Source organism: Mauremys reevesii, linkage group 9 (assembly GCF_016161935.1).
Source record: "Mauremys reevesii isolate NIE-2019 linkage group 9, ASM1616193v1, whole genome shotgun sequence".
In the NCBI taxonomy this organism is placed as follows: Eukaryota; Metazoa; Chordata; order Testudines; family Geoemydidae; genus Mauremys; species Mauremys reevesii.
Genome location: NC_052631.1, coordinates 18,824,725 through 18,847,294, shown reverse-complemented (window position 1 = coordinate 18,847,294; position 22,570 = coordinate 18,824,725).

Below are 22,570 nucleotides of genomic sequence, written 5' to 3'. Positions count from 1 at the left end.
ATACAATGGTTATCATTAAAAACTTCACAGTTTACAGGTCAATAAATGTTAACAACATTCCCAGCAATCCTGTACATAAGGATGTAGCATACCACAGTAACTGTCCAATTTTTAATGTTGGCCTCTCTGATATCATGAAACATCAAAATGCTAGAGATCATGTTCCACACATCCCTAATGGGTATTAAAATGTGACTCTATTAGTATAAAGATGGTGTCTTGATTTTTTCCCCATTTATTATAAGTTTGCTCTCATTTTGGAATTTCAGTGGTTGCAAGTTTGATTGGGTCCTTATTGTTCCATGGGGTGGCATCTGACAATATCAATTGTTCAAAACATGAATTACGATTGTATGCTCTATATCTAATATTTCAGTCTTTCAAACAACATTTAGTTACTCTGAAGGAAATATGGTTTTACATATGTACCAGATGACACTGCAGTGTTCAACACAGTAAGAATATGAGAGGTTCCAATACTTAGCCCAGCAGACATTTGAGTGAAAATGTTGTAGGCTGGGGTCTTGTATTGGAGACAAGGAACAATTCATTCCTTTGCTCCAATGCATTTTCACTGCAGAAGGGAGTGTCTGGACTGTAAGAAGCAGTGGATACATCAGACCCACTTCCACTCCTTACCCAATTCAGCCACCTGTAGGGTGCAAGGTGTTTTCATGAACCATTGCCCTGTAATATGCAGAGGTTACATATTTCACGGACAGAGTCTGCTCCTTCAGCAAAGCTTTTATTTAAAAACAAAACAAAACCCCTCTAATTGTGTTTATCTGAACCTCTTCCTAACTGTCCCTGGGAGATTCAAAGTCCCAAAATCTTCTCCAAGCATTTCTCCTGATTATAGGCGTGATCCTACAACTACTGAAGTCAATGCCAAAACTCCAATTGACTTGAATGGTGCAGGATTGTGGCTAATAAGAGTTATGCTCCATAATCAGGAAGTAGAAACAATAATATGTGGCTTCTGTGACTGATCACTACTAACCAACACAGCTTGAATTTTGAAGATAAACTATTGGATAATTGCAGTGACCTGTCTGTGATAAATGCATAGATTAAAACTTGCACACACAAATGCATCATGTAAATTCAAGTATGGAATAAACTTAAGGAAACTGCAATTTGCTCATTGAAGTTCTGTGAGCAGACAAAGAGGCTGAACTCACTGAGTAATTTATTACCTGGCATCCGGCAAAGTGGGTATTCACCCACGAGACATGCTTCAATATGTCTGTTAGTCTATAAGGTGCCACAGGACTCTTTGCTGCTTTTACAGATCCAGACTAACACGGCTACCCCTCTGATACTTTCCTGGCTTAGTGGCCCATAATCATGTAAAGGAACCATCTCACTAAAATGGAAGATGGAAGGTTACTATTGTTTCTTAATTCTGTATTGCCTATTAGGATTTTGTTCCTCACTAAGCTTCTCCTGATGAAAGGAGATATGCCTGCAAAAGTTTTATTTTAAGCAAAGAAAATACTTCTTGAAAGGGCCATATCTGTTGCAATATTAATTTGATATTGGTGCTATTAAAATATTGATGTGTTAAAGTTCAGCTAAAGACTGTTTCCATCTAAGTAGTAAAATTCATAATGTACCTTGAGCTGTGTAAGCAGCTAGACATTTTTGAAGCCTGTATTCTGGCCCACAGTATCCCGGAAGAAGTTTCTTCTCTTCTTCTCCTGCTTTATTTTAAGAATTTTCCCTGTTCTTCTCAATTTCCTATTTAATTTTCTCTTGATGAAGAAACCATGCTCATAGTCCTAGAAAATCCGTAGGATTCTCTTGTAACTATGTATCTGAATCACCGCAACCAGCCAGGATTTATATTGGATACAAACCCAGCATTTTTGCAGAAAAAAAGACTGTACAACAGTAGATCTTAAGCATTAATTTCGCTCTAGCAGGATGTAAGAATTACTGCCCAGGTGGAAGCTCGAGAGGAGAGGAAAAGTAGGGAGAATAGAGATCTTGAGCAACACCAAGAGATTGAGGAGACACAGTTGTTCCTACTTCCTTTTTTCTTGGTTTCCTTTCCAAATTCTCTTTTTTTAATAGACTGTTTTTTTCTCAAAATTAATTGTTTTAATTGTGGTAAATGGCATGAATGGCTCATTTGTAAGAAGGGCATGTAAATATTGGGGCAGTTTAGTATAAAGAGGGGATATTTAAGTTAGCACACAATGGAGGTATACAAATAATGGCAAGTAAATCTGGTGTTTCTACTTACCCTTTCTCTTACTACAAGAAAAAGGGACTTTTAATGAAATTGAAAGAGAGCTAAATTAAAACCATTAATGAAAATAAACAAATACATAATTAACCTGCGGAATTTAATTCCCACAAGATATCACTGAAGCCAAAAGCTAAGCAGGATTCAGAAAAGGATTAGACATTTATATGGATAATGAAAATATTCCATAGTTGTTTTGGATGAAATAAAAAATGTATAATAGATATAGGGTTTGATTCAGCTTTCATTAAAGCCAGTGTGAATCAGATCTGGACCATTAACCCTCATTTTTCAGGGCATAAACCAACCAATAACTGATATGGTTAGGAAGAAAAATCTCTAAGGATAGTGTAATGGGGTGTGTACTCCACTCAGGCTCCAAAAGGGTCAATCTGGTCCTAAGAAGTTGTCTAACATACCAGGCTGTACCTGGAAAGTGGAACAGACTTAGCTGAGGATGAAACCCAGCAGAGATTGTCTGGGTGGTGCTATAAGACAAGGAAGTTGACAGTAGAAGGGAGAATCTCTAGTCACTCTTTGGGACCAGAGAGAGTAGATACCAAGAGGGCCAAGGAGAAAATATGTGAGACCTTTTCCTGAACAGAGAAGTCTGTTAGGAGGCCAGGAGAGAGATGAAGCAAGCACTGGGAGTTGAGCAGGCTCCACTAGTGAGCCCCGATTAAAGGACATGATCTGGACTTCCATTGAACGAGTCCTGGGAAGTGTTCAGTGGAAGAACAGCAAGGGAAATTTAAGAAGCATGAAAGGCCCTGCCCAAGGAGGGTGGAAGTTGGTTTCAGTTTGTACCTATCGTTTGGATTTCTTAGGTGATTCCAGAGGAGAGTCTTGGAAATCCCAGCCCTGAGAGAACGATGAACCTAGAGAGGTTGCAGGGAAGAAGGTTTCTGAAAGGCTGAATAGGAAGAAGCCCATAGAGGCAGCAGTAAGGAGATAGACGAAACATCGCTTGGCCTCTTGCTATAGTGTTCTTGAGCTGGAACCCCGGTGATGTAGTGGGAGGGCGTGGGTTCCCCTACCAGTCACTGGTACGGGGAATGGTGGCATGCAGCTGGAGAAAGGGACAACAATGATGGAAAGCCTAAGAAAAAGGAGTGAGAACCACGTGGCCCAGAGTTGGAGCTGAAGACCTGATACAGGTTCTTGGACATTGGTTAGTTGGCTTTTTTTTCCACCCCAGAAGGCATGAATTTAAATCATGACCAGGCTAGAGGTCATGTCCTGGGAAGAGGTGGACCACTAGAGGACAAGAATGGCCATTAAAAGGGTGCACCAGATGAGGGGAGAGAGCCATGAGGAAGCATTCCAGCAGTCAGTTCACCCTTTCACTGGTAGGTTATTCCATAATTTTCTACCACAGAATTTCTTGTACCTTCCTGTCAGGGACAGGATACTGAATTATATGGGCCAGTTGTCTGGTTGGGATTGTCAGGTCCTTTTTCCTTGGGAAGGAGATTTTGCACTAATTAAATGGTGAAAGCATTATTTATTTGGGTTTTCATTGTTCCTTGCCGACCAAAAGAGGAAAAGTTTTGATCAGAATCAGCTGAACACAAAGTTAACTAACCACTACTATATGTAACTGTTATCATTGAAGTCCTAAAGAATCAAGCAAGGAAAGAATATAACAACCTGAAAAATGTAAGAGGATATTATTTAACTTTCCCACTCTCCTATGTATTCATAATATTAAACATGATAATGGTGAGTAGTGTTCAAGACTAGTTTCCTTCTGCCGTCTGAAAGAGTAGCAGTATAGTTCTTCTGTATTTGTTCACTACACATACAGGGGGGAAACACTGAATTTAAATAAATCTACTAGAATATGTATATACTTCAGAATATAATGGAACCAGAAACATCTTGCCTTTTCTACCATCTCAATACATGGAACTCAGTTTAAGAAATACAGTTCAGAAGCTCATTAATGTAATATTTAAACAGCTTTCTTGTGAGCAACTGACAAAATGTGTTCATGTTTAGTAACATTTTATCATCTTAGGTTAGAAGACTGCATGTAGTATTGTGGTCTTCCAACCATGAACAAACCAGATTAGTTTCCATGATCAGATGAAATCAGACTTGTATGCAGGGCTGGTTCTAGCCACCAGCATCCCAAGCATGTGCTTGGGGTAGTACTTTTCATGGGGCAGCATTCTGGCCCTTTGGGGCACCGCTTTTCAAGGGGTGGCACTGCCCCACCCCTTTTTTTTTTTTTTTTTTTTGCTTGGGGCAGCAAAAAACCTGAATGCAGTTCTGCTCATCCTCATGTTGCAATTCATTGCATTTTTCTCAGGCAGCAATATTTTAGGATAAATAAATGTCACTATAAACTCTGTAATAAGAGAATTTCCATAGGCATATGTTGCCTAAAGTTTGGATTGCATTTTCATGCTGGGGATCTCTACCAATACGCTGAACCAAAGAATGACCTAGATGGCATTATTTTAAGCCCATTTCCCCTTTACCAGTAATACTATCTAAATTAAGTTTGTGAAATCTCTATATACAGTGCACGTAGGGAACTGTTCTCCACAAACACAGATGTTGCTGAAGAACAGAAATGTAGCAGACATATGGTAAGCTGGAGGTGCATCCCCATTTCTTTCATTAACCTTTTCAGGCTTTCTGCCAATAGAAGCACATAACTTTTTGACATCTGCACCAACAGTATTCATTAATCCAGTTCTGTTGGATATGATTTTGTTGATCATTACTACTCTAAATCAGAGTATAATCTCCACTGTACCATGATAAAAATTGAAATAATGAAATCTTCATTAGTGCACAATTAGTCTTTTAGTAATATTTATCATCCAGACCACTTATTTATGACATCTTGTATCTTACATGATACTTGTGTAAAGCTTTGTAAACTTGACAGGTATGGTCTAAGATATCCAGAATCCTTCTCCTGCTCCCTCTTCCCCCCCCATAGCTGCATGTCAAAACTGTAATTTCAAGTGTTATGCCATTAGCAACACAAACTTGGTTATTTTTTGAGAACTTCAAGAAACAAAATAGGTTAGAAGGAACTAGGTACAAAGAATGTGTAATTCAATTAGCTAACCTCACTTAAAATCCATTCCTGATGTACATATTTGGTCAGCTCTTTAGATTTAAAACATCTGTTTATCTTGCTGTCATTAAAGCTAAGCTGCTGTAAGTTATTAAACCCAGCGGTGACTGTTTTCACTCTCGCACACTGCCTTTTTCAATCACAGATGAGCAGAAGCAAGCAACAAGTCTGAAGTCCTGTTATTTCATGTATAATTAGAATGTTTAGTTTTTGGAGTACTTGTAGAATTTCCCTCTGGCTTGTCCCTACATGGCTCACTAAAATGCAATTTTTAAAAATATTCTTCTGGCAATATAAACTATTTATGTACTGGTATTCCACCTATTTTATACATTACAAGGCTGATGCCACAGTAATAATGTATGAACAAGGCTATCTGTAGACGTATTGCTCATGAATGAAAATACAGTAGTAGAAAAGCTTATCCTGACTTCTTTTGCATGTAAATGATCCACAGGAGAAACTGACAAGCAGCTATTCAAGTATAAGTAATGTCTGGTCTTGCAATCTGAGTGACATCCAAGTCTTAACTTAGTTATTATTACAATTATTATTATTTTATTTTGGGCCTGTAGGTTCAACCACATTACAATCAAGAATGTCGCACCATTGTGCTAGACACTGTACCAACACAAAGCAAGACAGCTCATTAGCTCCCAGAAATAAGAGCCTTGGGAAAAGGGGAGACATGAAGTATTAGCACACTGAGATCCTTCTTTTGGTACCTGTCCATATCATGGAGGGGGAGATGATTCAGCAGAGTGAGCTGAATCTTAGGGCTAGGCAGTGGAGAATTTACCCTGGGAAAATCTGATGACCACAGCCAAGCTGAAACTGAGTTCCCATACAAAATCTTCTTCTCGACATCTTGTAATCTAACTTTTTTAATAATCTGCAACATGCAACTAGCCAGTGTGAGAGAACTTTCAACATCAAACTTCACATCTGTTTTCTTCTCTCCAAGATGCACTACTGAGTTCAGCTGTAATTATCATTACAACTCTACTATGCGTGATTATGCATAGATTTTGTAGTCCACATTTCACAAGCTGAGTTCCATGTTGGTAACAGTAACAAGAGAACTCTCTTTCAGTTCCTAGGATATCTTCCTTCCAGTTAGTAATAGTTAAAAACCCAACATGGCTCACTGCTGAGTTCTGGATGAGACATCATGAAAAACTGAGGGCTTGTCTACAAGAGGGGTGGGGTGTTAATCTGCACTTTTTTTGCAGAATTAGGTAATATTCATTATGTAAACCACGGTGATAGAATGCACATGGGATAGTGTGCCCTTTGTCAATGCACATCATTGTGTACACACTCAGGCAGTTTGCTGTGAACTGAGTGTATCCCATGTCTGGCATTCTAGAGTAGTATCCTATGTTGCTTTGCTGCTAAGTAGTGTGTATTCTGGGATTTTTCTTGTTGAATGTTGTGGAACGCATAGCAGAATTCAGGCTAGTTTGAATATTTTTTAACATCCCATGATTTATCTGTCTCTGCCCTGTACTTCCTTTTTGGGCAGTCTAGCACCATTTTTTAAATGATTTCGGCAAGTGTGGACACAACAATTCTCCGCACCACTGTGCTGGCAATATCTAATATGCAGAGGCTGCTTAGGTTTATTTTAGCCCTCAAAGCTGTATGAATTTGGTTTTGAACTTCACCAGCTGCACCACTGAGCAGATGTATGTAGCAGTAGGAATATACTACAGACCACCTGACCAAGATGCTGATTGTGAAATGCTCAGGAAGGTTAGAGAGGCTATAAAAATAGAAAACTCAATAGTAATGGATTTTAACTATCTCCATATTGACTGGATACATGGCACCTCAGGAAGGGATGAAGAGATAAAATTTCTAGACATCATTAATGACTGCTTCTTGGAACAATGAGTCTTGGAACCCACAAGACTCACTAACCCACAAGGTTAGAGAGGCTATAAAAATAGAAAACTCAATAGTAATGGATTTTAACTATCTCCATATTGACTGGATACATGTCACCTCAGGAAGGGATGAAGAGATAAAATTTCTAGACAGCATTAATGACTGCTTCTTGGAATAGTGAGTCTTGGAACCCACAAGAGGAGAGGCAATTCTTGATTTAGTCCTAAGTGGCGCACAGGATCTGGTCCAAGCGGTGAATATAGCTAAACTGCTGGGTAATTGTAACCATAGTGTAATTAAATATAACATCCTTTTGGCAGGGAGGAGAGAGGGTGATACCATAGAAGCCCACCACAGTAGCATTTAACTTTAAAAAGGGGAACTGCCCCAAAAATAAGAACCTAGATTAAAAGAAACAGTCACAAGTGTGAAATGCCTGCAAGCCATGGAAACTTTTTAAAAACACCATAATAGAGGCTCAAAGTAAACGTATATCCCAAACTTAAAACAAACAAACAAAAAACAAAAAAAACAGAGGACCAAAAAAATGCCACTTCGGCTAAACAACAGAGTAAAAGAGGAGTTGAGAGGCAAAAAAGTCATCCTTTAAAATTGTAAGTCAAATCTTACTGAGGAAAATTGAGAGGTGCATAAACTCTGGCAAGTAAAGTGTAAAAGTATAAGAAGGTGGGCCAAAAAAGAATTTGAAAAGCGACTAGGAAAAGACACTAAAAAGTTCATCAGAAACAAGAAACCTGCCAAACAATCAGGTGATCGAGGTGCTAAAAGAGCACTCAAGGAAGACAAGTTACATTAATTCTTTGAATTGGTCTTCACTGCAGAGGATGCGAGGAAGATTCCCACGCCTGAGCCATTCTTCAGTGACAAATCTGAGGAAATGTCCAGATTGAGGTGTTGATAAAGGAGGATTTGGACCAAATTAATCATTTAAATAGTAATAAGTCACCAGCACCAGGTGGTATTCACCCAAGAGTTCTGAAGAAACTTGCAGAACCACTAACTATGGTATGTTTCAGAGTAGCAGCCGTGTTAGTCTGTATCCGCAAAAAGAACAGGAGTACTTGTGGCACCTTAAAGACTAACAAATTTATTTTAGCATGAGCTTTCGTGAGCTACAGCTCACTTCTTCGGATGCATAGAATGGAATACACAGACAGGAGATATTTATACATACAGAGAACATGAAAAGGTGGAAGTATGCATACCAACAGGAAAAGTCTAAGCAATTGAGATGAGCTATCATCAGCAGGAGGAAAAACCTTTTTGAAGTGATAATTAAGATGGCCCATAGAAGGTGTGAGGAGAACTTAACATAGGGAAATAGATTCAATTAGTGTAATGACCCAACCATTCCCAGTCTCTGTTTAGGCCACTGTTAATTGTATTAACTATGTTAATAACAGTGTTAACTATGGTATGTAACCTTTTATTTAAATCAGCTTCTGTACACAATGACTGGAGAATCACTAAAATAATGACAATTTTTAAAAATGGCTCCAGAGGCAATTCTGGAAATTACAGGCCAGTAAGCCTAACTCCAGCACCAGGCAAATTGGTTGAAATGATAGTAAAGAACAGAATTATCAGACACATAGATGAACACGATTTGTAGGGAAGAGTCAGCACAACTTTTATAAAGCAAAATCATGCCTCACCAATTTATTAGAATCTTTTTTTGGGGGGGTCAACAAACATGTAGACAAGGCTGATCCAGTTGATACAATGTACTTTGACTTTCAGAAAGCCTTTGGCAAGGTTCCTTAAACAAGTCTCTTAAGCAAAGTAAGCAGTCATGGGATAAAAGAGAAGATCCTCTCATGGATCAGTAACTGGTTAAAAGACAGGGGGGAAAAGTAGGAATAACTGGTCAGTTTTCTGAATGAAGCGTGGTAAATAGCAGGATCTCCCAAGGATCTGTACTGGGACCTTGTGCTGTTCAAAATATTCTTAAATGATCTGGAAAAAGGAATCAATGGTGAGGTGACAAAGTTTGCATATGATGCTAAATTACTCAAGATAGTTAAGCCAAAGCAGATTGAGATCTCTTTGTAACTCTTCACACAAAACTGGCTGCCTGGGCAACAAAAGGGCAAATGAAATTCAGTGCTGATAAATGCAAGGTAATGCACACAGAAAAAACATAATCCCAACTATATATACAAAATGATGGGGTCTAAATTAGCTGTTACTACTCAAGAAAGAGATCTTGGAGTCATCATGGATAGTTCTCTAAAAACATTGGCTCAATGTGCAGTGTCAGTCAAAAAAATCTAGAATGTTGGGAACCATTAGAAAAGAGAGAGATAATAAAACAGTAAATATCATAATGCCACTATATGAATCCATGGTACACCTACAACTTCAATACTGCATGCAATTCTGGTTGCCCAATCTCAAATATATATATAATTGGAAAAGGTAAAGAGAAGGGCAACAAAATGATTAGGGGAATGGAACAGCTTCCATATGGAAGAGGGATTTAAAAGAGTGGGACTGTTCAGCTAAGAAAAGAGATGACTGAGGGGGGATATGATAGAGGGCTATGAAATCATGAATGGTGTGGAAAAAGTGAAAAGGGAAGCATTATTTACCCAGCAGTCATCCAATAAGAGCCAGCAATCATCTAGTGAAATTAATAGGCAGCAGATTTAAAACAAAGCACAGTCAACCTGTGGAACTTGTTGCCATGAGATGGCATGAAGGCTAAAAGAATAACTGGCTTCAAAAAGAGTTAGGTAAGTTCATGGAGGATAGGTCCATCAATGGCTATTAGCCAAGGCTGTCAGGGATGGATGCAACCCCATGCTCTGGGTGTCCCTAAGTCTCTGATTGCCAGATATAGGGACTTGCTAACAAGCAGTGGATCACTAGATAATTGCCCTCTGTGTTCATTCCCTCTGAAGCATCTGACATGGGCCACTGTTGTAAAACAGGATACTGTGCTAGATGGTCTATTGGTCTGACCCAGCATGGCCATTCTTGTGTTCTTATGATATGACAGCAGTAGCAACTCCTCCAGCAGCAGTGGTGGCAGTGGAACCAGGTTGAGGACAAGGAAGAAGAGGGACATACTGAGCAATTGATAGTATGGACTGGTTCCCGGAGCAGTCTTACAGTGTACAATGTCATTTCTGGGGTCAAGAAACCAGCACAGATTGGTGGGACAGGATTGTTCTGCAGACCTGGGATGACCAGAAGTGACAAGAAACTTTCAGGATGAGGAAGGCAACCTTTCTAGAGAGATGTGCAAAACTAGCCCCAGAGTTACAGTGGCAGCATACCAACATGCAGTGCACCACACCCATAACAAGCAAGTCACAGTTGCCACTGTATCTCTTTGTCTTTTTCCGTAGTGGCTTTAGGCACGGCAATGCTTTGCCTGGCAACTACCTTGCTGTGCTTTGCCATTGCAATAATCTCCCAGGAAAGCTCCTTGTTCGATTCCCTCGCACTCCTCATATACTGCCTCCACCTCTCTGTTTTTTTCTTTTTTTGAGAGGGTCTCTGTAAAGATGTCCATAAATATTTCATCAGACATTTTCTGTTTTCTCCCCCTCAGGTTTGCCAGCTATTCTGCCACTGATAAAGCAGGAGTTCTGAAGGATCTGGCCAGTGCAGGTGCTATAGCTGTGGCAGTACGTGATGGGGTGTCCATGCCACACAAGCCCTGAGTGGGTTAATGTGGGCCAGGAGGGGACAATTAAACTTAGATGCTGCACCTGGAGGGGAACCAGGGACTGATGAGGTCCAATGGCAGATGAAGCCCAGCTGGAGGAGGATCTGGGCTAGGATTTTAAATCCAGAAAGAGAGCACAGGGACGGGGTCTGTAGTCACTCCCTAAAGGGAAAGGGAGTTAGCTAGGGACAAGGAGGAGATCCAGGGGAAGAGGAAACCTGCACTGGATTAGGAAGTCTCACAAGAGGCATAAAGGGGTAAGTAGTCCTAGGGAGGGAGCAGAGAAAGCTCCATTGTTAAACCCATAGTTAGGCCAGGAGATAGAGAGGGAGGTAGGAAGGAGCCCAGGGAAACAGCAACCAAGAATTGAACACAGATGTGTTGCTACTCAGATGGTCCTTGGGCTGGAACATGGAGTAGTGCGAGTGTCTGGGTTTCCCTACCAGCCACTTGGAATATGGCACTGGACCTAGACTTAGAACAGAGCACTTCCATAAACAGTGTTTGAACAGTTCATCTACTTTGACTTTGTTATCCTGGAGGAGGTGGTTTATATAGTGACCTGGCCGGACAGCCGAGTCACGAAGAGGGGAGAGAGGTCACAGCATTAGTAACTGAAGGCAGGGAGTGCCAGATGGAGTGAGAATTAGTTTGCAGACCTACCCACAAGGAGGCGCACATGCAGTGATTGGAACCCCTTTATTGAGTATTTAAAAAGTGGCAAGTAGTTATTGTTCATATTCTGAACAATGAGGCTGTGATTGCATTTTTTAACATGCATTTCTGCCTTTACCTCACTGAGATTCTTCCCAGTCTTGGGGGAACCTTTAAGATGGCAAATAGTGTGTGCATTGGGATTGCTGCCTGTGAAACATATGCTGTTGTACCTTGGAGGCAGGGATGGGATGGAGTGGAGTGGGAATTACGTTCCCACTCTGGGGGTGGTGTTTGGTATTGTGTTCCTGGTCTGGTTTGCAGTTTTGTATCACTATTTCAGGAGTGGAAGGGAGTTGTGAGCTGTACCGGTGGGCAGCTATTCCTCATAATCTCCGAACAAAAATTGAGCAATTTCCAGCCTTAGATTTTGATTAAGTCCCCTACAGATATGTTGATAGTGAGGAAAAAAATAGATAGGATTCTGCAATGATGGCCTGAAGCAGTCACTGTTACCAGTCCCTGAGAATTCATGTTACAAAGAAGCTATACTCTTTGTGTCTTTACAGGCATGCAGTATCAGAATCTATCTCATGTAGAGTAAGAACATTACACACAAACTTCTCTTCAAATATGGCATGGGGTATTATAGGCTGTGGCTGCACCACGTTGCCGGTTGCTATTTTGAGGTGGAAAGTGGGGTCTGGGGGAAGCAGGCCAGTGTTTGCCAGGCAGACCAACTGAGGAACGGGGAAAGGAAAACAAGCCCAGGGCCATGTGTCTTCCATGGCATAATCAGTTTTCATGGCTTTAGCATGAGATGGAGGTTGATGGCCCACATAGAGTAGATGCCATTTTGGAAAAGTATACGGGGTGGTTGGTGTGAACAGACCATGTGAACTGGTGTGGGAAGAGAGGCAGGTGTAGACTTCTAGCTCACATCCACCTACAATGGCTGAGGTCCTGTGGCACCCAGAACAAAGGCTAGCACAGCAGTATATCATAATAACTAAGGCTATGATTTAGTCATGGGTATTTTTAGTACAAGTCATGGACAGGTCATGGGCAATAAACAACAATTCACAGCTATGACCTGTCCATGACTTATACTATAAATACCCGTGATTAAATCTTAGGAGTGGCACTTCTGGTGGGGGGTGCTGCTGGGGGTGTATGGGCCTGTGGCGCCATCTGCCGGGAGGGGCACTGCTGGGGGGGGCAGCAGCACCAGTGGGGGAGGGGGAGGAGGAGAGCCCGCGACACCAGCTGCTCAGGGGCCGTTGGAGCAGTGGCTGCTCTAGCCGCCTGGGACCGCTCCTCAGGGTGTCTCTGGGGCCAGTGGCCGGATGTCACCCGAGCAGCGGCAGGAGCAGCAGCAGCCGGTGTGGCTGGCTGCAGAGTCCTGTAGCCAGGTGCTTGGCCAGCCCTGGAGTCAGCCACAATGGCCACTGCAGAAGTCACAGAGATCATGGAAAGTCATGAAAAGAATCTGTGATGTCTGCAACCACTGTGACAGACATGGAGCCCTAATAATTAAACACATTAAAGGTTAAATAATACATTATTTTTTTAAAAAATCTGGCAAGCTGAGATTCCCTCCATAGTATCAGCCTCAGTCCCAGTCTGCGTTTCTGTCTGAGATTTAGGATTGGTGCTGTAAGGAAGGAGTTGGGCTCACCTTCTTCCTGGTCAGCATCAGGGTCCTGGTTCCTGAGGAGATCTTGGCTTTCTGGAGAGAACTCTTCATCGCCCCCTCATGCTCACCCCACAGTGACTCTTGCTGCTCATCCTTGGAGTGGAGACTAAAGATGGCCAGAAGGTTCCGCAAGCTGCTTGGGAGGATGATCATGTAAAATACTGTCTAGTGCCTCAAAAATGGACTAGTTACCTGTGCCCTACTGGATTTTTTTTCCTATTGTGCCTGATTTTAATGTAGGTGTTCCTGAACTGCTTGCTCTTTGTTCAGCACCATTCAGTGTCCTGATGTTTGGCCTCTCAAGCAAATCTGCCTAGTAAAAGACTACAAACAGGTCTTTTATTGCTGTGGCTGGCCACAAGACCTTCCTGCACTGATGCTTCTTCCCAGATAACTGGGATCCAGAATCTCAGGGCAGCTCAAACTGGCTACTTGAAGTATGCTGAAGGGCTTCTAGAATAGTACAGGTGCGATAAACTGGAATCCAGGAGTGAATGGACAAAATCTGTCTATGTGCCATCTTATAAATATGGGGGAGTGGGACATTTTAGTCAGAGCAGGGGAGGGCATGCATGTAAACCAACAGGTCAGTAATGGTCACATGCAAAGCAGTATGGGATAGCAGTTGGAAGACTGCCAAAGCAGTGTGTAGCAATATTGCATGGACACAAACAGTAGACCAGACTAACTCGCCTAGCAGCAAAATGAATTCACTTTGAAACAGGCCGCTATGGTTCACAATAAATGCAGTCAGTGAACTACAATGAATTGTGCGTATGCAAGAGTTTTCAAAGCAGATTAACTTGAAGCTGAAGATTAAACCCTCTGTGTAGACAAGTCCTGAAAGTTTTATTTAGTGCCTCATGTACTTTACACTTAACTAACATTATCAAAGAGATCAAATGGGACACTATAGGGATTACAGAAACATGGTGGAACAGCATTCTTTCATGAGTGGAATATAGATATTGGAGGGTTTGTGCTGTTTAGGAGAGAGAGGAATAAAGGTAGTGGGATACCATTGTACATCAATGAAGCAGTCTGGACAAAAGAAAATCTGTTTGGGTCAAATCACTTTAAGGAAGGATTGTAAAAAGAGGTTCTATTAGGATAGTGTTAGGGGTCTCCTATAGACTCTTTGGGTTCAACTCAGATATGGATAAAGATTTGTTTAGTATTACTAGAGATAAATACTACTGAGAATTGTCAGAATAGAAGACAACTTTCTGGATACAGTTTGGAAAATAAATGCCACTTAAGGGTGATCCAGCTGCATTGCTCAGGGGTGTGAAAAAGTCATAGCCCTGAGTGACATAGTTAAGTCCCTATGTAGACAGTGCTAGGTTGACCACAAAATTCTTCCATCAACCTAGCTATTACCACTAGAGGAGTTGGATTTCTTATGCCGATAGGCTTAGGTAGTGTCTACACTGAAGTGCTACAGTGGTACAGCTGCAGTTGTGTTGCTGTAGCATTCCAAGGGTAGACAAGCTCAGTAAAGTAAGGCCCAGTTATTCCTGAATATGATAGACAACCATTTTCTTCATCAAATAATCCCTGAACCAGCAAGAGGTGATGCAATTTTAGAGTTGGTGTTGGTAAGCAGTGGGGATGTCATAGAGATAATTGCAGGAAATAACTTTGGATAGAGTGACCATGAGTTGATTCAGTTTATATTAAATGGAAGGATAATCAAAAGCCGGTCATCAGCTGTTTTTATTATTATTTCAAAGGTCAGACTTTGAGAAATTAATGGAATTAGTTAAAGAGATCAAGTAGACTGAAGAGTAGGAATAAAGTGAGAATTGCTAAAAGTCCAGCTGAAATAGCTCTTGCCAAGGAAATTAAAATAAAGAGAATCAGGAAGGAGGAGGTTGGGCTCCTATGCAGTGTGAATGGGACGGAGATTAAAGATAATCTACACATGGCCCCAAAACTAAATTAATACTTTGCTTTGGTTTTCAGTAATGACAATAATATGTAACTGGGGAATGAAGGCAGGATGGCTGATAGAAATGAGTTTATAGAAATGCAAATTCCCACATCTGAGGAGGAAGAAAATCTTAGCACAGTGTACTCAAATGGGGGTTTCCATCCCAGAATACTGAAAGAATTGGCACAAGATTACTAGTCCAATAGCAAGGATTTTCAATAAATCCATCTATTGCTAGAAAATTGTTACCATCATATATCTATTTTAAAAAGAGGAACAAACTGATCCAGGCAATTACAGGCCTGTTAGTCTGACCTCAGTAGTATTCAAGCCTTTAGAACAAATTATGAAGGAAAGGATGATTAATTTGATGGAGGTAAACAATAAAGGGGATGTAATATAACATGGGTTTACCAAAGATAGATCCTGCCAGACTAACCTAATTTCCTTGCTTGATAAAATAACTCTTTTAAAGATAAGGGAAATGCAGTAGATATTGGGCTTCTGCAAAGTTTTTAATGTGGTAAGATATTGGAAATTATTAGTTAAATTAGAGAAAATGGGGATTAGTACAAGAATTGTAAGGTGAGTAAGGAACTGGCTAAATGGAAGAAAGCAACAAGTTGTGCTAAAAGGTGAACTATTGGACTCGGGAGAATTCCTGAAGGATTGGTCTTGGGACCAGTCTTATTCAAGATTTTTATTTAATGACCTTTTCACAAAAAGTGGAAGCTAATGAAACTTGCTGGAACAAAGTTGGGGTGCATCACCAATTCAGAGGGTTGAAATATTACTCTGGAAGATCTAGATGATCTTGAAGACTAGAGTGGCAGAAGTGGGATAGAATTCAGTAGTACAAAGTGCATGATCTTGCATTTTGGGTCTAATAAGAATTTCTGCTACAAGCTGGAAGCTGATCAGTAGGAAGTGACAAAGGATGGGGGAGACCTGGGTGTGTGGGTCAATCACGGGATGACTGAGCCGCCACAATTAAATGGCTATGAAATAGGCATTGCAATCCTAGGACGTGTTGGGTGTACAAAACAATAGAGCTAGAGAAGTATTAATGTCATTGTACAAGGCACCTGTAAGGCCTTATTTGGAATACTGTGTACAGTGCTAGTCACCCATCTTCAAGAAAGATGACTGCACCTTGTCCAATATTTATTCAAGAACTATTAGGATAAACAGGGGAATGAAAGTCCTATCATAAAGAGGAGACTGGAATTGCTTAGCTTGTTTAGCCCATCAAAAATAAATCTGATATGAGTACGCCTATGATCTATTTATAGAAAGCAAACACCAAAGAAAGCAAAGAGTAATTTAAGCTCAAGTACAATGTTGGCACAAGAACAAATGAATATAAACTTGCCATGAATAAATTCGGGCTGAAAATTGGAAGAAAATTTCTCACTATTAAAGGAGGGAGGTTCTGGAACAGCATCTCAATTATGGAGGCTAACAGCTGATTAGTTTCAAAAGAAAGTGGACAAATTTGAGTGATTGTGATGGGCAGAGGGCAGCAGCCCTGTGGCCCACCCCAAATGTATTCTGGAGTCATTTTTTATCTTTTTTTTTCCTCTGAAGCAACAGGGATGGCCACCGCTGGAGATGGGATACTGGATGGGATGGATCAGTGCTCTGAGCATGCTCTCTCTCAGGTGCTTGACTGGCTGGTTCTTGCTCACATGCTCAGGGACTAACTGATCAGCATAGGTGGGCTCAGGAAGGAATTTTCCCCAAAGCCAGATTGGCAGTGACCTTGGGAAGGTTTTGCCTTCCTCTGCAGCATGGATTGCAGGTCAGTTGCCTAGATTATCTGTGTATATATCACTTAATCATTTCCTGCCATTTCAGGTGTCTTGGGGATTGGTGTGTCTAGTCCCTCCTATTTTTCCTCTGTTGCACTTTGGTTTCGTTCCAGTTGTTGGGTTTAATGTGTGTGGGTCCTGGGTGGTGTTGGTGGCCAGCAATATACAGGAGGCTGGACTAGGTGATCGGCTGGTCCCTTCTGCACTTAGTTCTCAAGAAAAGTCTTAGCATTTTATTTTATAATTTACTTGCAGTTAGATTATGAAATGATCCTGGTCTGTCCCACATGAGTCACTGTCCCACTGGAAATAAACACTAAATAATGTGATGGAGTTGACATACTTCAGAGAAGAATTCATACTTTCCTGTAACGGTTTTTCCTTTATCATTGATGATTCAATTGGTTGAAGCATTGTATGACTAATTTTATTTCTTCCTAAAGAAAGCCGGTATTTCTTGGAGTTCATCAATCTGTTTCAAATTCGTATTGAACCCAACTGGAAACTTTCACTCAATAGGTGGCCAGTGTTCTAATCAGTGGCATCTGCACCTGTTCAAACAGTACCCTATCCATCCCTGGTATTTCAGTTGAATCTGGCTGGACATCTTTTGACAGCTGGTTCATCAGATCCACATTGTCTGTGCAGTGTAGCTTCATTGCACAGAGAGCCCAAGGCACCTATATGGCATTATCTAAATCTGTCCACTCCTATTCTATAATGATGTTCACAGTGGAAACCAGACACCAGTGCTGAATTATTTCCTTTTCCTACAAAAGAAATACGACTGACTTTTTTTGATAAAGTTCTATCCTTTAGGGCCTCATTAGGAAGGACATTTATAGACTTCTTACACTGAGGGAAAGGCTTCTATTAAGGAGGTTTGATTGTTTGAATTCATCTAGATAAGCAGAATATTCAAAATACAACACATGTACAAGATTTCTCATCAGATTTTGTAAACAGCATTTATATACATCTCATATCACAGGGAGTAAAAATGCCCCTTTTTGTTACAAAATATCCAAACAGTATTTGAAAGACAAATTTGTTTTGATCTATTTATAATGCAACATTTTATTTGCAAAATGCTCAGACTTGATCACAAATTTCATTTGAAGCATATGAGACTGTCCTGGAAAATATTAAACTTCTTTAGATTGTAAACCCTCCAGAGCAATGATTGCCATTTCTAAGTTTGTGTGGTGGCCAGCACAATGGGGTCCCAATCTTGCCTTGTGCCTATTGGAGCAATAGTGTTTAACAAAAGGGATTCTGGAAAAAAATCTGAGACACTGAGGACCCAAATCTCTATTTTGACACTTTTTAAACATAAAGTATTTCACAGGTTACCTATATGTAACTAATATAGTTTTGGAGGAACTCTAATTTTCTATCATCTCTATTTCATGTTTTATTATTTTCCAAATATTTTTAACATATCAAGATATCTGTGAAATTCAAATTTTGATGCATCCTTGACAACAGTCTCAAAGTTCCACCATAATTAATCTGTCTAAAGCAATTAGACCCCTATACTTTACACTTTCTGTGCCTCTAGGCAATACAAAAAACAACAAAGTTCTGACTCTTGTTTTACAAAAGATGTTTATTCAAAGAATCAATTGCAATTTTAAAATTTTCCCAGATCATAAAAGACATCCTGTAAAATGTCTCTTGGATGAACTATACATGAGAGTCATTAAAAGGTTTTTAAGGGAGTACATCTTTTGAGAGAACTACTGAATCTCTTCAGTGCTCTAATGTGGCAAATTATCAATTTAACCAGTGATGGAAGTGCTCTTTTGAGAATCACTGTGGATGGGTGGGTTTGTTTGTTAAAAAGCTGTAGTTGACAAGTTTAAATATTGTAATGAATTGGTCTTCTGCAAGTAACTTGCCAACACAGCTACTGAAAATTAACCCATCAACTTTATAGTTTGGGAATTAATACAGATCAGCAGCACTCCCCGCCCCTCTGCTCCCCCCCCCCTTGCTAATGATTCTGCATCTTACTTAATCAAGTAATCTCATTGAGGTCAGTGGGATTAATCTAATAGGGACTGTTCATATGAATAATCATGGTAGGACTAGTCCAATAGGTAGTACAGAAACTTTGCAAGTTTCTCTTCAAAACAAAATCACTGGGAGGATCAATTGCAAACCATGAAATGTTTTATTATGTGGTCACCATTTTAAAAATATGCTGACTCTAAGGATCTTGTCACACCTACTATTTTTTGTGTATATCTTATTAATTATGGAACTTAATGCAGCATAAATAAGAGCTTGGTGTGAAGGCCTTCTGCTGTGTGTGGCTAATGTTTCATTAGACCTCAATCCAGGAAAACATTTAAACACATGCTTAAATTTAAATCTGATTAATTTAAGTGATTAACATTAAGCACATGCTTAAGTGCTTTGCTGGACCAAACCATTATTTCCCATATTCTAGCTCAATGCACATATTTCTGTTAGTATATACTCCTGCTTGTTCCAACAAAAGTTAAAGAATAGGAATTGCAACTTTTCCCCCTAACGTATTATATAATATCATTCATTAGAGAAATGAGTTTATCTATAACGTGTTTCTGCTGATAGGGTCTAAAGTTTTCTCAACCCATATTTCCTTGTAATAAATATGTTGAAATATGAATGTACCATTTCCCTAATCCATCAGACAAGTCACATTCATCACCCTCAGCATATGCTTTTGGTAGCAATTTCACCAATATTTTATTTATTCTCTCTTGATTTGTAGACATCCAAGGAGCAGGAAAAAACCCCAGCAACAGACTACTTGAAATAGCAGGTAATAGATATGCTAAAGGTATAAATGATTGCATATAAAATCTGGGATATGTAAAGTACATACAGATGTTTAAGAGATGGGATTTCTCAGACTTAGGGTTGCAGGGTCACTGTGAGCACTTCCCTCCTTTTGGCCCTAAAATTGCAGGATCAAGCTGAGAATGAGATTGTGTATAATTCTCTAGCTGCCCCAATCCTGGGGCATACTGAGCGCCCTCTGCTCCCAACAATTTACCCATAAGCGATATTTGAAAGCACTCAGCACCTCTCAGGATGTATGTAAAGAGTCAGTATTAAATATATTCTTGACCTCATGGGCCTGCTCCTGCTTCTATTGAAATCAGTGGCAGAAATTCCACTAGTATTATTGGACTGTTTATGTCCTGATACAGTTTAAGGTCCCAATCCTGCAAGCAATCTGAGGCCCTGGTCCTGCACCAGTAAAGTCACTGGGAGCTATGCCATTGCCTTCAATGGTAATAGGGGCCAAACCCTAAATGAAGTATCCCCATTGAAGTCAATAGGCATGGGCCATATTTTCAGATTGTTTAAATGGGTATAGTTCAGTTGAAGACATGGGATCTGTGATTTACACTGAAGATCTGGCCCCATATTCTTGTATCTATTTCAGTGTTGGGGACATTTGGATTGCTGTTTTACTTTCATTCACAGGCCTATATGACTCTGCCGTTGCTTGGTCCCAAGCCCAAGATGCGAAAGGAGGAGGGTTGTGTGTTGGGCTGGCAACCCACCACGTAAAAAAACAGGCGCTACAGAAACGTCAACCAAATCTTCAGAAATTCATAAAATTGTGGGTAGCCAGCCGGAGAGTCAGGCAGTAATGGCAAATATGACGAACGGGGATCAAAGCCGAAAGGAAGTCCCTGTTTCGATGCAGTCTCTGGTCAAACCCAAAAAAACAAATAAAGATAGCAGTATGGAACGTTCGAACAATGTATGAAACAGGGAGAACAGCATCAGTAACAAAGGAAATGAGAAAATATGGCATTAACATTCTTGGGATCAGTGAGATGAGGTGGACGGACACTGGTATGTTAATACTGGACTCTGATGAGACAATTTTTTATTCAGGATGCATAGATGGACATCACCATGAAGGGGTGGGCATCATTGTTGACAAAGAGACGAGAAAGAGTTTGTTAGGATGGAGTCCTGTTACCTCCAGAATAATAAGAGCGAGATTCTTCTCCAGATATGCGAAGACTACCATCATCCAATGTTATGCACCTACTGAACAAGCTGAGGAGGAGCAAAAAGACTTGTTCTATATCAGACTTCAGGAAGAGATACTTAAGACCCCATGCCATGACATCCTGATTTTGATGGGCGACTTCAATGCTAAAGTCGGTTCCAGCAATGCCGGGTATGAAGCATGCATGGGGCGGGAAGGAGTTGGAGAGAGAAATGACAATGGTCAACGATTTGTAGACTTATGTCTTGAGAATGAACTGGTGATAGGTGGAACAATCTTCCAACATAAGACAATACGCAAGCTGACATGGATATCACCGGATGGGAACACCAGGAACCAAATTGATCACATTGCAATCAATCGGAAGTGGAGAGGGTCACTGCTGGATACTAGAGTATCAAGAAGTGCAGATGTAGGTGGTGACCATCATCTTGTATTGAGCAAGCTTCAGATAAAACTGAGAAAGATGAAGAAAGTTTATGGGCAACAAATTTTCAACTCAAGGAAGTTGGAAGAACCGCCGGTAAAGGCACAGTTCATATTGGAGCTCTCGAAAAAGTTTCAACTTCTAAATGACTTGCGAACTGGTAATATAAACACTTTTTGTGACAACGTCGAGAAGGCATATGTAGAGACCAGCAAGACAGTGCTTGGCTACAAGAGAAGAGAGCGGAAAGTATGGATTTCAGATCACACATGGAAACTCATTGAGGAGAGGAAGACAGCAAAATTACGCATGCTAACTGGAAGGGATGAACAACAGAAAGCTGCGAACAAAGAATATAGGGAGAAAAACAAGGCTGTGAAGAGAAGTGCCCGAAAAGACAAAAGGGATTATATTACCAGTCTGTCAAGAGAGGCACAGTCAGCAGCCGCGCGGGGCGACACAAGAACTGTGTATAGAATCACGAGGACTTTGACAGGAGGGTTCAGCAATAGGTCAACAGCGGTTAGAGGAAAGAATGGGAGAATATTGATAGAAGAGAAAGAACAAATCAATCGATGGGCAGAGCATTTTAGAGAGACTTTAAATAGATCAAATCCTGAAGAGGTAGTTGAAATAGAGGAAACGAGTTTTCAGATGGAGGTAGAATGTGGGCCTATCATAGAGCGAGAGATAGAAGAGGCTATTAGACAGACAAAAGCAAACAGGGCACCAGGTGAAGATAGAATAACCGCAGAAATGCTAAAAGCCGACCTGAATACGAGTGCCGGGATTTTAAAGGAGCTATTCAACAAGGTGTGGGAAGAAGAGAAGGTACCTGAAGCATGGAAGAAAGGTATTATCGTGAAATTACCAAAGAAGGGTGATTTGTCTTTGTGTGGTAATTGGAGAGGTATAAACTTGCTATCAGTGCTCGGGAAGGTTTTCTGCAGAGTTCTATTACAGAGAATAAGACAAGCAGTAGAAGAGATCCTGAGGGAAGAACAAACAGGATTTAGGAGTGGGAGAGGATGCGTTGATCAGATATTTGTACTACGTACGATAATGGAACAATCTCTTGAATGGAACTCGC